Source organism: Armigeres subalbatus, chromosome 2 (assembly GCF_024139115.2).
Source record: "Armigeres subalbatus isolate Guangzhou_Male chromosome 2, GZ_Asu_2, whole genome shotgun sequence".
NCBI lineage: Eukaryota > Metazoa > Arthropoda > Insecta > Diptera > Culicidae > Armigeres > Armigeres subalbatus.
Window position 1 is genome coordinate 96,474,713 of NC_085140.1, and position 14,479 is coordinate 96,489,191.

A 14,479-nucleotide genomic window follows, 5' to 3' on the forward strand; every position below is an offset into this window, starting at 1 on the left:
AACATATAACTCAATGAATAAAACTTTCATAATAAATAATGCATAGAGTGTTCGGGATTGATCCAAGAAAAACTGGTCACTATACTCAATACCACATCGGTCTGAAATTTCCTTAAACTCGATAGTAAATGGCTCAAACATCAAACAACATGAATGAAAAATACGAAAAATTATATTTAATGATCAAAAGATGCAAATGGTTTGCATATTAAATGTTTCACGTGAAATAAAGTTTAACAGCTGTAAATGCACTCTTAAGATAAATGAATTAAAGTATCAAAGCATCAAATAGTCTTGAAATGTGCTTAATTTTTTAGTGTTCCATTCAACATAAGTAATGAATAACTACTTGACAGTGACAAAATAATCGTTCTTGAATTTTACTTCAAATATATGAGTACTCATATGATACGAGTAGGTATCGATACTTTTAATTCGATATTTTGTGGTATCGATTCTTTTGTACGATACTACTTTAAAGTAAAAGTATCGATACCTCAGTGGTATCGTTTCATCCCTACTCGCAATCCATTTCTCAAGCCAACACTTCCACATGTGTATTGTACACGTAGTTACCTACAATACATTTTCCTAGTATGGCTGATCAGGACCCTTGAGAAGCATTGTGTTGAGAGACACTCCATTGGTTTTTGCTGCTGCATCCCGAACAATTCGTATTTTTCCGGGTTTATTCGGATTGCAAACAGGAAAAATAGTTAGGTACCATATCCGCAAATTGGGCTTCTCTATTTCAGCCAGACTTAATTTTCTAATAAAACCTTTCTTTAAGTAATCCTCTATCTTTAATCGCAAAATTTCGGATAGGACAATGTCTTTTTTCATTCTAGCTTCTAGACACCGGAAACGCTGGAGAGCAAGTGGTTTAATGTTGGGAAGTCTGAACTCGTCGAATTTCCATAGCAGGCCGGTTTCCATAACATATCGACCACTTTCGGTTCGTGTCATTGTTTGCAGAATGGACTGGGCTCGTTGATCCTCCGTTGACAGAATAAGATGACTCGGTTTAGCAATGCCCAAGCTGTCTAGTGCAAAATACTTCTGCCTTGCACGCTGTAGATTGTCATCGTGGGTTTCACAACAGGATTCAGCGCACCAGTTGTGGTGTCCACAAAATTCTCCACCATCTGATCCACCATGAATGATCCAGCCGAGGCGCGTCTTTGTTACTGGCTACTGGCTACTGGCTCAAACATACCTCCTTCACGACCTTTTTGCGGGTAACCCAAATTGACATTATTACCGCCGATGAGAAGTTGGGGCTGAACATCAGCATACGACTCAGCAGGCGCACCTTCAAGGTGACGATATCGTCGGACAAGATCATTCAACTGAAGGGATTGACGGAAAAGACCAAGATTTGGAACTGTATGCACATCTCTCAAGCGGTACTTTTTTGAAGACTCTTCAGTACCAGAGATTTCAAGATCGATCCTTTTTGAGTTATTTTCGTATTTGTTCTTGTCTCCTGTCCATCTTAAGCAAATAAGCTCGAGTTTACCATCAAGTTTCAGATCTGCAGCCATCATCCAGAAAGGGGTAGGTCTTCAAGACTCTATTACGTCCATAGAGTACAACAGGTAAGACACGGAACAGCATCTTAGTGGTAGAATTATGATGGGCATTGCAATCACGTTCATTTCGATTGTTTCCTGATTCGGTGGCGATCCGCTGATTTCCAACAACTGTTGCATTGCCACGTTGAGTGTTGTGAAGCAGTCAGTGAAGCAGCTTGAATGTGCAACCGTTTTGTCCGCATATTTGCTGGGATTTACATGCACCTTTATGGTCTTTCAAACACTTCCTACATATCCCATGTTCCTTAATGAGGGCCCACCTAAAGTTGTATGCGAGATCCAAGAATCGTTGGCATTTGATAAGCTCAGTGCAGCGACCACCGCAAGCATGGCACAGTTTTGCGGTAGATTCTTGTGCTACGGGTACTCTGCAGCGATGCAATCGGGCAAACTGTTTCTGCAAGGTCGTAAAGCCAATCTGCGAAAACAGATAAGTGTACTACCTGAAGAGAACGACGATGCTTGGCCCAATCCAACTTTATCGGAGGAGGAAGTTTATCTATAAGCTCTCTGAGAAGAACAACGTTATACGAATACTCTTCCAATTCGCAGGCATCAATTGTTGCACAAAGATTTTGCACTGTCAATGCAAACTCGATAACCGTGTCTAGCTTATCCACCTTCGGGGCTGGAGCGTCACTGATTTTTGTGATTAGGTTATGCACAATAACTTCGGGATTCCCATAAAGCATTTTCAAAGTAGAAAGAATTCCAGGAACATTGGCTGGGTGCATAAGCCTGCATTTTACTGCCTCAAATACTTTCCACTTGAGACATTTTTGTAGACGTAACAGATTTTCTTCTTGCGTGAAACCGCATAGTTCCGTCGTAGCGTTGAACGTAGAAAAAAACAGCGGCCATCCTCCGGTGATCCGCTGAAGACTGGTAGTTCACGAGAGACAGCTTGACACGCGGCTACATGGCTTTGCGAAAGATTGTATTCTTGTTCAGATTGCATCTGGGGTCGTCTTGGAGTGGACCGCTGCACAGGATCAAAATCGCGTACACTGGAATGGGCGAATCTGATACTTCTAGGTGGTAATCGGCAATTTTCATCAACGCTCTGTTGTCCTGCAGATGGTCTGCATATACTGCTCTTTCCTTCCTGCTGATGATCTGCACACAGTAACGTCATTGGCTTTTGGTGGCAAAGCAGGAGCTTGACGTAAAACAGCCCATTCAATTGAACGAGACGTAGAGGCTTCATATGGTTCTTCTTGAACTTTCGGTGTTTCACGTTGTAGCCAATTGCTCACCTTTTCAGTCGATGTTTCTTCTTCGATGCTATGTACGGTAGATGACGATGTTTCGCCGGCAATTTCTTCTAATAACTCCAATCTTTTCTGAAGGTACTCCCGTTTATTTGCTTCTTCCTTTTCCTGTAGCTTCCGTTCTTCATCCAACTGTTGTAACTCCAGCTGTATCCGTTTTTGTCTGGTAGAGGATCTAGAACTAGCAACCTTTGAATTCCGGCTCCTGTTATCCGACGAACCTTGAGACTTGGGGATAACAGAAGACGAGGGTAAAGGTTGATTGTGAAACGTTGGCAGAGCCTGTGCAAGATTAGACAGCGTCGGGAATGCTGCTGAGAACGCTAGATGACTCGAGGGACCTGGTGGAACATATGGATCCGAAGCGTCGATCGGATGTCTATGAATCATAGCATACGGATAAGCAACTGTGCTTGTCGGTGTGTACATCGGCGTTGATGAAGTCGTGACTAGAGAGATTTGCGACCACGACATATTTACATACTCAAGAGGAACTGTACTTACAGGAACCACGGTAGTGGGGGCACTGAATGTTTTTTTCAGAGCGCTTGTGAGTGGCTGACACGACGGACATACGAATCTTGGGTTCTCGTTGTCTGAAGGTATTCCAATGCAAGCGGGATGGTACCAATTCCTACAGAACTTGCATTGCCATTGAAGGCCGGCGTCCGCACTACAGACTTTGCATCGATTAGTTAGCGTGGAACTGGCAATACCATGAGTTCCTGGATGATCCTCGTGATCGTGGAAATTGTTGGACATCCTGACTGCAAATTTCAGCTGGCGTTCGTATAAACAAAGTTTTTAAAATGTTGGCATGGACCAACAAGAAATAAGATATTCCAAGTTTCTTAATATGTTGTATATTAAAAACCTTCTGTAAATAACAAAGTTCATTAGATAAGCATCAGCTACAAATTGTTTCCACATACGTTTAGTATTATTATTCCCTTCGTTTTTCCTAGTTTTGTTTAATAATAAGTGTAATTCTAAACCTGCAATTGCATCGCAGTAGGATTTGATGATAGTACTGTGAATTCTTATTGGAATTACCGTTATTTAAGGTTTGTGATTAGTGATCACGCACTACAGCTATGAATCTTCCAGCAGTGATTACCCAGCTGACCTCACCTACCAATTACATGCTTTAATTGAGTTTCATACAGATTCAAATCTGGCTTACCGTGGATAGAAAGCTGAACTTTAGATATTCTGGCACCTAACGGGCTACAGTAGATTGGTTGAAGGTTATCTATCCCAACATTAGGAAATTAGTTTTAGTTATAAATTCACTTTGTACTCCATATTACCCTATTGAATTTCAAGAAACCTATATCTAAGCTAGTTGCACAATATTTCATATAATATCTAGAAGTATCCGTTTTATAATAATTCGTAATTCACAATCATAACAATAGTTTACATGTACATATCACCAGCTAACAGTTTTGAGTCGCCTTCGATTTGTTTTTGTGTTAAAGAGCTGATTGTCAAATCGTTCTTCCGAGAGCTGGTTGCAGCTGCATAACATATATTGATTGACATATATACCTACACCGTATTATTCGGCGCGCCGACCAAGGGGTCGTTACACTAGGATTTAAGCTTTCGGTTCGCTATCTTCTTCTCTTATATATAAAAATGAAATGGTCTGTGTTCGTATCCGCATAACTCAAAAACGGCTGGATGGATTTTTTTCATTTCTTCAGCAGAAACATTCGTTATAGTTTCCGACGGGTTTATAGGGTATTCTCCCATGTGGAAACCAAGACTAAAGCTAAGAAAATTGTGAAAAACTAAAACTTGAGTTTGTATGGAAGTCATTGCATGGGCAGTTGAAAACGCACATTTCCGCCTACTATGCAGGACAACGTCTGCCGGGTCGACTAGTCCAATATAAAAATTATTTGGTGATAAGAAAATTACTGAACTTCCAATCGATGACAAATAACCATATTAGGGACCTTTTGTCCCAACATCGTCGCGTCGTTTTAATGCGATAATTAGTTACAAATTCATTCATACCGCCAATGCAATTGCTGCAATTTAACACTAACCTACAACTTATGCTTTTGATTCTGCATTTCGACACAAAAAATGAGGGAAATTTTCTCGTGGTCACAATTATGGAACACTGATCAAACCAAACTTCTTCCTAATAAATACAAATTTATAGTAGTTGAAGCATTTCAAGCAGTCTAAATTATGATGAATTGATTAGTAGATGTCTAATTTTGCTGATAGAAATTCTCTATATGATCATGATCGATATACCATGCTCACCGTATGTCTCGTCTTCTTGTACTCCTCGGATCACTAACGACAACCAACAGACAATCTGGTTGCAAGCCCGGCCCACCGTGGTCGCCATTTGAGCTATGGCGAACTATTATTTTTTTTTTTTTTTTTTTATGATGGTTTACTGGCTTACTGACTGACTCTGAATAGAGTAGAAACCTCTGCACCAGGCCTTTGATGATACCGTTGCATAATTCCGTTCAAAGCAGTTTGCCAGCCGTACACGGAACATGTCGTCCAAAAAGACGCTGTTGCAACTGAATCAGAGGGAATTACGTTCATAGATAGTCAAAGAGGTCTCATGCTAACTAACATCGTAATCGTTTAAAGTCATTTTTGTCTTTTTCTTGTCATAGTCACATTATTTAGCCAGTTTTTATGCGTCTATTGTCATTGTACGCGTTCAAAATCAACCGGATGCTTCTTAGAAACTGAGACGGAAGTTTTTTTTATCAAATATAAGAAAGTGTTCAATTCCCGATTTATAAACAATGACAAGCTAATAACTTTTGAAGCAGTTTTCCAGCCGTACAAGGATCATGTCGTCCATTAAGACACTGTTGAACTGGCTCAAAAGACATTATATTTACAACTTTAATAGATATTCTCTCCCATTATCTCATTCTTAATTATATAGATTGATGTGTACGATGTCATTTTTGTCTTTATGGTCAGAAGGTATGAAGTATGGGATCCTCGAATTACTTTGTTTACCTAAGTTATTGGTTCTTCATGGTTTTCGTTCTCTGTCAATACTATCAAACACAATGTAAATTATGTCTTGTAAAAAGTGGAAACTATTCGTGCATTTGGTCTATTTTATTGTTATTCCTTTGTCAAGGTAGTCCAAGACTATTATTATGTTCTAAGAAGTAGCTTAATCGTTTCTAAACTGTCAATATCTATAATGTACTAATGATCAGCTATGAGTCAGCTATAGGATTCACTTTTCGGTGGCAAAGTAAAGCTTCATCACGCCTATTCCCTACTATTAGTAAAAATTATCGAGAATGAAGCCGTCATAAGATTGTTCTTATACCATCATTATAATGTGTGGTATTTTTTATTATAGCTCTTCGAAGTGAGACATAACAAAATAAGACTGGCACCACGTTCCTAGTTTTAAAAAAACTTCTACTCAGTGAATCCAGTAGTCATTTCCCTACGAATGTCTTGAATACATTGTGTATCAATAAATGCCTAGCTAGCTAAGTATAAGCGTGGCTACGACTCATCGTCACAGGGAACGCATCAGAAAAGTATTGCCGAAAAGAAGAGAACTCACATCATTATCACTGATGAAAAAGGCCTCTGCCTGACTGCACTACCATTCAAGGCTCCAAGACACGATGTCCGTTGGATTACATGCATATGCCGTAAATTGATGCGTCAATGCCAGATATGTAACGCGGCACCAAACAAAAATAGTCAACATGTGATACCACCACGACAGGATATGTCTTTGGTTGCCATATCAGTGCTAATGGCGTAAGCCGACCCACCGCGGCAAGGTAACATATCCGAGGGGAAGGCATTTGAGCTATGGCGAACTATTATTCAATCAAAAAATAGATGCAAGTCAAAACGGCTAATTTAAAAATGAAAATACATTATTTCAAGCAAATAAATCTCAAATGCAAATAATTCAAGCAATTCCAATAAGAAACTGATATCTCACGACCACTCTCCTGAACTGCGAACAGCGACACAAAGCGGAACCGAACAAAAACACGACGCTCTCCGCTGTTTCGCTCTCCGGAAATTAAAATTCCAATTCGAATTTCGTTTTCCACTCATTATGCCGCTCTGGGTTCCGGCCCCCGAAAACTGCATCACGCATCCCGATTCGGATTCTTACCACCAGTATAGTAAGTACGGAATATCTATTCCTATAAGGAAGTTCGGCGGGTATGGGCAGGCAGTGTGTTGTTATGATAATCCATCTTGCATCGCCACCGTCGTTTTCCAATCGGATTTTTTCTTCGCTCTCAGTTGTCAAAGATGGCGACAAGTAGTGACAGTGTTAGGAGATTTTGCTCAGTGTGATAAATAGTGATCTGTTTAGAATTCCCCTTGGAAAAGTGTACCCCGTAAAAAGTGTTGTGAAACACGGTGATCAAGACCAAGGCGCACAAAGATTGCATGGAATCCGCACTGGTGCTGGTTGGATGTTTGGAAATTGCCAATAAGAAAGTGGTGACGACTCGGAAGGATTCTCATCGTCCTAGAGCAGTGATTTTTCTCGGTCTTTAAGGTTACTGCAAATGTGCGTGTGTTGATATCCATGTGTGTATTTATGAGTTTTGTGCTGAAGGATATTGCAGCATTGGCAAAGGTAAGTGATTTTCCCAGGCTCTTTGAAGAAGGATATGTTTTTGGTATGTACATGTGAGAGGTAATACGTAACATAAAGGATGATAGCTGCTCAATCGTATATTTTCCTTGAACTTTATGAGGGTATTATTTTTGAATGTCTTGTTTTGATATCATTTCGTGACACACTACGGTGGCGAAAAGCGCATAGGGAGAAACATTTGCTGTATAATATTTTGGATTCATGCCAACTAGGAGCAAAAACCAAAGTTGATGCTTTTGTTAAACGCCCGTTTTGATCCTATTTAAAGCACTTGCATGGATGCCAGATTTGAGGAGGTATCTCAATTTGGTGTTCATTTATTCGGATTTTTGAGGTTCGCTTATTATATGGAAATATTTGTGCATTTTTAGCATTATAATTATAAATAATTTCAACCGAAATATGCTTTTCCAGTCGAAATGCATACAACAATAATTAACAATAATTCAATAATTAATTATTAAGTTATTTTAAGCTAGCAGGAAAAATATGTCCTCAATATAATCGCTAGGAAAGAGAATTCAATCTCAAAATATGAAAATTCAGCGCTGGAGCCATAATTACTTCCGGGGTGTATTTGAAAATTACGTTTTTTTTCTATATATGTATCTCTATTTCTGTGAATTTTTATTATAATCAGTTTTTCACTATTCACCATAAAGTAGCAGATTAATCAATTATTCTCTCATGTCTATTATCTTAAAAAATGAAGCTTAATAGAGCCGGCGCTCACTGTCAGGGGGAAATCTAGGCACAAGTAGATAGTTTTTGTGCTCGAGGGAAAACCAAGGAAGACTTCCCTAGAAACATTTTGGTTTTATGCTGGTTTTATAACACTCTTGAAGAGTGAATTATGGTTTTCAAGAGCTTTATAAAACTTGTTGAAATGTTGCTTGGGATATTTAACTCAACGTCTCCGCAAATATCACGAGAAAAAATATTATTTCGTATTAGGTAAATGGGCATCATTGGATCATGCGTTCACACAATGAATGATGAAGAAAAAATCCCAATGGGGAACAAAATATCTAAAATAATGAAAGATTCAAAACGGTGAAGCAATTTATAGTAAAATAAATCTGCTTATGAAAATAACTTGGCTTTGTTTGAAGGTGTAGAATTTTCAATTCTACGGCATTTTCAATTCTTGGTACAGTGTAAAAATGGTGGGATTACTAATTGCCTTTAGCACATAAGCAGCTTCCAAAAATAACTACAGAAATGTTTAATGAAAAGTCAAATTTTATGGAGACCATGTCTCAATGAAAAATTCAATATTTTTTGCAATTCCTGATCATAATACTGGTTTCACACTTTCCGATTCTTCAATTTACTTCCACTATAATCAACTTTGTGTGTATCAACGCATACAACAGTTGATTATAGTGGAAGTAAATGGATAAGTCGTAAAGTCTAATAACTGTGTAACATTTCGCCTAAGACTAATGTGACCAGGCGTCCAGGCTGCATTTTTCAACTACGTTTTACAAAATTTTTTGCCTTTCATACAGCCTTACAAATATTTTTTCATTTTTTTTTTGGGCCAAAATCTATGCGAAATGCACTTCTGGAGAATCCATTTTCAAGCCAGTGACACAGCCCAGATAGGCGTCCCGCGTTTCGCAGGACGCTTGCTGGTCACATTACCTAAGACGCTCTTAAATAATTAATCACTGGTTTTACAGTTCATGTTTGAGTGATAAAACGGCTTACTTTTCCACACCAATGCCGTATAAAGTACAACTTACTCGTGACCAAAAAATCATCTTTTGGCGACTAGTTGCACAATATGACTTGAATGGCAAAGATTTTGTTCCATCCCATTATAATGGATAAAACTCCTTCAATTCAATATAAGGTCTTCGTTCAATACATTTGCAATTCCTAGATGGTAATTTTATTCAAAAGGTAGATTAAAAAGAATTTTTATAGATTTGTCATCCTAACTACCTGGCAACCGTGAACGTCGGTCTATGAGTGAAACGGTGGCTAAATATTCTGCCAAGTGAAATCTTATGAGCCAAATTAATAAAAAATAATATTATGAGCTCGACATCTTATTTATAGTTGATTTATTGCAGGTATATCTTCGTGACTCTGCGCCGATGACGCTAAATGTTGTTGCTCGCCTGATGTCGTCTCTGTCGACACATGCCACACCAGTAGTGGCCAACACGAACGAGAACCTGTGTACGTTGTTGCGGGTCGGGTGGTGGCGGTGTGTAATATTTGCCACCTGTGTTGCGTTGTTTCCTTTGTTGGTGGGTTTGCCCGAAATTGTACGAATTTAGCACGTCTTCGGATGCTGGTGGCAAACTCGTTGCAGCAACTAAGTATAGGAAGGAACATTATTTATCACTCAAATGGTTGCTGGCGTATGAATAACAGTCAATACTTACACGCTGTTATAGATATTGTATCGCAGCACGAGCGAGAAATAGGTATATGTAGGAGAGTAGCAGAGCCCGGCTTGAGCGCATGCGCACCACGTGCGAGAGTTTGTTCGGCGGTTTGTTTATGGGCCGTTAACGCGCATTTTCTACAACAGTGTATCGCACAAAGCTTCATACCAGATGTATGAAATAAAAAATAAATACCTTTTGTATTTTAATGATTTAAATAGTTCAGAACCTTAGTAAGTTATGTGGATTAACAAATATTTCCCAAGCTTGTTTAGCGAATGCTTGTTCGTCTTTTTTATCCTATTTATCGTTTTTGAAAAAGGCTTGAAGATTAAAATTGCTAGGTTTTAGATGAAAAAAAAAAACTGCAACTTCTTACGATTTTGTGATGCAATGCGTCCTAACGAAAAAATTATAACTAGCTTATGATGTACCATGCTTCTCCACACTCATCAACACACTATCCAATGTCCTTTAGAGTGGGGCGCAGTTGTATGGAGAAACGCAAACTTCATCCAATCGATTGAGATCAAGGTTTTCCTGAACCGTTTTGGGACCCCAATCAACTGTGTAAAATATGGGCGCGATTGATTGCACCCTCGTTTTCCGCATCGCGTTTTAAATTTATATGGAAATTAGTATGGGAAAACGTACTTTTTAACATTTTTGCTCTTAGAGTCATCAATTTATCCTCAATCGCGTGACTCAATATGTTGGCATATAGTTTGAAAGATGCCGAAAGACTGCCGAAGAAGGTACGTAGCTGGAAGGTCTACAAAAAATGTTATAACGATTCAAAATATTTCAAAATATTCAAAATAGCCTGGTCCTGGTGTTGGGTGGAACTGTAAAAAAATTTGACCCGACTGATCGAGCCCCTGTTCACCAAGGAGGTGCGGCTCCAACAGCGTCTGTTCTGGCATCCAGCGGCTGAATATGGAATGCTATTCCACGGAAGCTATACCTAAGATGGCAGTCCCATCCCGGTGGATAGGGAACCTTGAGCCAACAATTTACTGTTCCCGAAACATCAATCTGTTCGAGAATCCGATAATGAAAGAATACGGACTGATTTTACGGCGACGACTCTTAGCGCGAAACAACGGACACGAATAGGAACATGGAACGTTTTAACCCTGGCCCAGCAGGGTAAATTGGCACAACTTGCCAATGAGGCACGCCGCATGAAGCTTGAGATCCTGGGACTGAGTGAAGTCCGTTGGCCAAGCTTTGTAGAACACAGAACGCCGTCGGGACAAGTTCTGCTATACTCTGGTTTACGAGGTGAACACGCTCCCCGGCATCGCGGAGTTGGCTTCCTACTAAGCACTCAGGCACACTCTGCGCTTATGAAGTGGGAACCTATAAGTGAAAGGATAATCGTTGCCAGATTTAGAACACGGGTCCGAAACCTTACTATAATCCAATGTTATGCGCCAACCGATGCTGCCGATCTACAAGACAAAGAGAACTTCTACAGCCAACTCAACGCCGTCGTAGATAGAATTCCGAAGGGTGATATCAAGATCTGTTTGGGCGACTTCAATGCGAAGATCGGATCCGACAACTCGAAAGATGAGCGCATTATGGGACGCCATGGTCACGGAGAAATGAGCGAAAACGGAGAGCAGAATTTTGTGGTAATAACGACATGGTGATCGGGGGATCGCTCTTCCCTCATCGACCGGTTCACAAGGTCACGTGGGTCTCCCGTGACGGCTTTACTGAAAATCAAATCGACCATATGTGCATCACCCGAAAATGGAAACGGAGCCTTCTTGATGTACGGAATAAACGTAGTGCCGATATCGCGTCTGATCATCACCTTCGTCGGTAGGAGAAAAGAGCTGGACGACGATTCAACACACGCCGACTGGAAGATGCCACGGTGAAACGGTTCTTCGTTGAAGAACTGGAGACGCGTGCTGCAGATATTCCGGAAGGTAACAGCGTGGGAGACCTATGGACCATCAAGAATGCCTTCATCGCCACCAGCGAGAACAATCTGGGCGAACTGCGCACCCAGAGAAAACAATGGATCACCGATGAGACCTGGATGAAGATAGAGGAGCAAAGAGAAGCCGAAGCCGCGAGAGAGTGACCAAAAACCAGAGGAGTCAAATTCTTAGCCCGTCAACGATACTCGGCTCTGGACTGGAGAAGGAAGTAGAACACTCATGTCGACGGGACAAGCGATCGTGTGCAGACTCTCTGGCCGACGAAGGAGAGAGAGCCGCCGCAACCGGGGCATTCGCCTCCTCCACGATATCTCACGACGCTTAAGCGGGGCGAAGATGAATGCAACGATGCCTGTGAAAGACGCAAATGATCAGTTATTGACCGACCCAACTGACCAGCTGAAACACTGGTTCGAGCACTTCGAACAATTTTTCAAGTACCAGCCAGGCCATCACCACCTCGGCATGATCTGCCTAGAATCCGACGTATAACACGCGTCAATACCGAAGCTCCATCACTGCTAGAGATTCAAACAGCCATCCAAAGCATGAAATCGAATAAAGCCCCAGGGGTTGGTCGCATATCAGCCGAGATGCTCAAAGCTGACCCCATGACATCCGCTCAACTACTACATCATTTATTTCGTAATATCTGGGACACCGCAATTTTCCCTGTCGACTGAATCCAAAATTAGAGGTGTGCGCCGCCGCCGCCGCTGACCGTTTTTGGCACGCCGCCGCCAACATACTTGCATCGGCGCGCCGCCGTTTAAAATTTGCCACGCTGCTGATCTATAATTATCCACGCCGATTCAAATTTAAAGGCATCCGCATTCCGTAGAAATTCCAAAGATTCAGTAGAATTGCCAGACAACATTATGTTAAAATTGCAGAGATTTTTTTTCTTGAAAACAATGATTACAATTTTCCGTTGATATTTCGTAAAGCTCTTCGTTGAAATTAAGAAAAACTTCGAATGGAAATTCTGAAGGAGCAAATGTTTCTTTGGCTAGAAAAAATGGCTGGCTCAATTGACCTTTCCCGCCAAAAATTGTATTTCGTTTTATTGTCTCAGTCGATTCTTTGGCTTATTTAAGGTCAACTTTCCCAATGAACCCATATTTACAGTGCTGCACGTGTGAACTGACCTGAAAAATTCACCCGATGTTCGTACAAAATCGAGCCGATCTTAAAAAACAGCACTTTTTCCGTTTTTTGTTCAAAATTTTAAGAATACATACTTAGAGGCATAAAAAAAGATGGATTCTTTGGGAAAGTTCGAAAAGGAAAAACCTTAAATAAGCCAAATAATCGATTGAGTGAATAAAAATTTTTTACGGGAAAGGTAAATTGGCCGAAAAAATACTCATTTGCCGGAATAGTCGTTTGGCAGAAAGAGCCTTTTGGCCGAAAGTTTCATTTGGCTGAATTGATTACTATGCAAACAAAATCGTTTAGCCGAATAAGTCATTTGGCAGAAAATGTCATTTGGCCGAAATGGATAATTAAAAAAAACATTTTCGGACCAAAGGAATCTTTCTTCTAAAAGACCATTTCTATCAAATGGCATTTTCGGCCAAATGATCTATTCGGTTAAACGACTTTTTTGACCAAACGGCATTTTCAGCCAAATGACCTGTTAGATCCAAACACAAAACACACCAGTTCGGCCGGTTTTGGCTGCTTGTCGCTTCCGGCCACATGACATTTTCGGTAAAAATATTGTCGGCCTAATAACCGTTTCGGAAGTCATCTGGCCAAATGGATTGACTTCCGGCCTTATGCGTTATTCGGCCACGTAGAATTCAAATAAATGGCTTTTCGCCGTGTGACCGCCAAACGACGGGAAGCCGAAGGCCAAAATACCGAGAAGTGTTTGGTCGAATATGTTATTTGGCCAAACAAACCAAGCCAAAACCCAGATGGCCGAAAATGTCATTTAGCCGAAATTTACATACGGTCGAACGGTCACCAACCAGGTATCCAGGTAGGTATCGAACGGTCGAAATTTATATACGGTCCTTTCTTTCAAACGACCATTTCGGCCAAACGGCATATTCGTTCTTATGACTCGTCCAAACGATATGTTAGAGTAAACGGCTTTTCGGCCAAATTATCATTTCGGCCGTATAAAAAACGTTACGAGGGGGTGGATGGTAAAATTTTGCGTTATGTAATTTGTGAATGAACCCTTACCATTTCGGCCAATGGCAATTTTTGGCCAAACCGTTTTCGATGAATAACTATTTTGCCCAAACGTTCGTTTCAGCCAAATGCAATACAGCTAGATGACGTTCGGCTTAACATGTTATTCGGCCAAAAAGTAGCCCAAATAGAATGATTTTCGGCCAAACGAGCGTTCTCTTTTTTAATAATTTCCCATAGAATTTTCGAAGAACTTTTTATGAATAGTAAAAAGAATTTCCCGTCGAAATCCAAATAAATTCTTCAAAATTTCGAATAATATTCCGTAAGTTTTCCGAACAAGAATTATGAAAAATGTTAATGGAAACTCCGGAAAATTCCCCGTGGGAATTCCGGAGAATTTTCCATTAAATAAAAAAAAACCCTTGCAAATTCCAATCAATTCCATCTGGGA

At 40.3% G+C, this 14,479-nt stretch overlaps 1 protein-coding gene across 2 annotated transcripts in view; it reads left to right on the forward strand.

Moving 5' to 3' along the window:
* Positions 1-7,085: 7,085 nt before the first annotated feature.
* Positions 7,086-14,479, forward strand: part of LOC134210198 (protein encore) — a 246,325-nt gene continuing 238,931 nt past the window's right edge. For both annotated transcript variants that reach the window (XM_062686234.1, XM_062686232.1), the window contains exon 1: positions 7,086-7,499. The gene's annotated coding sequence lies outside the window, so the exon portion shown is untranslated. The remainder of the gene's footprint in view (positions 7,500-14,479) is intronic.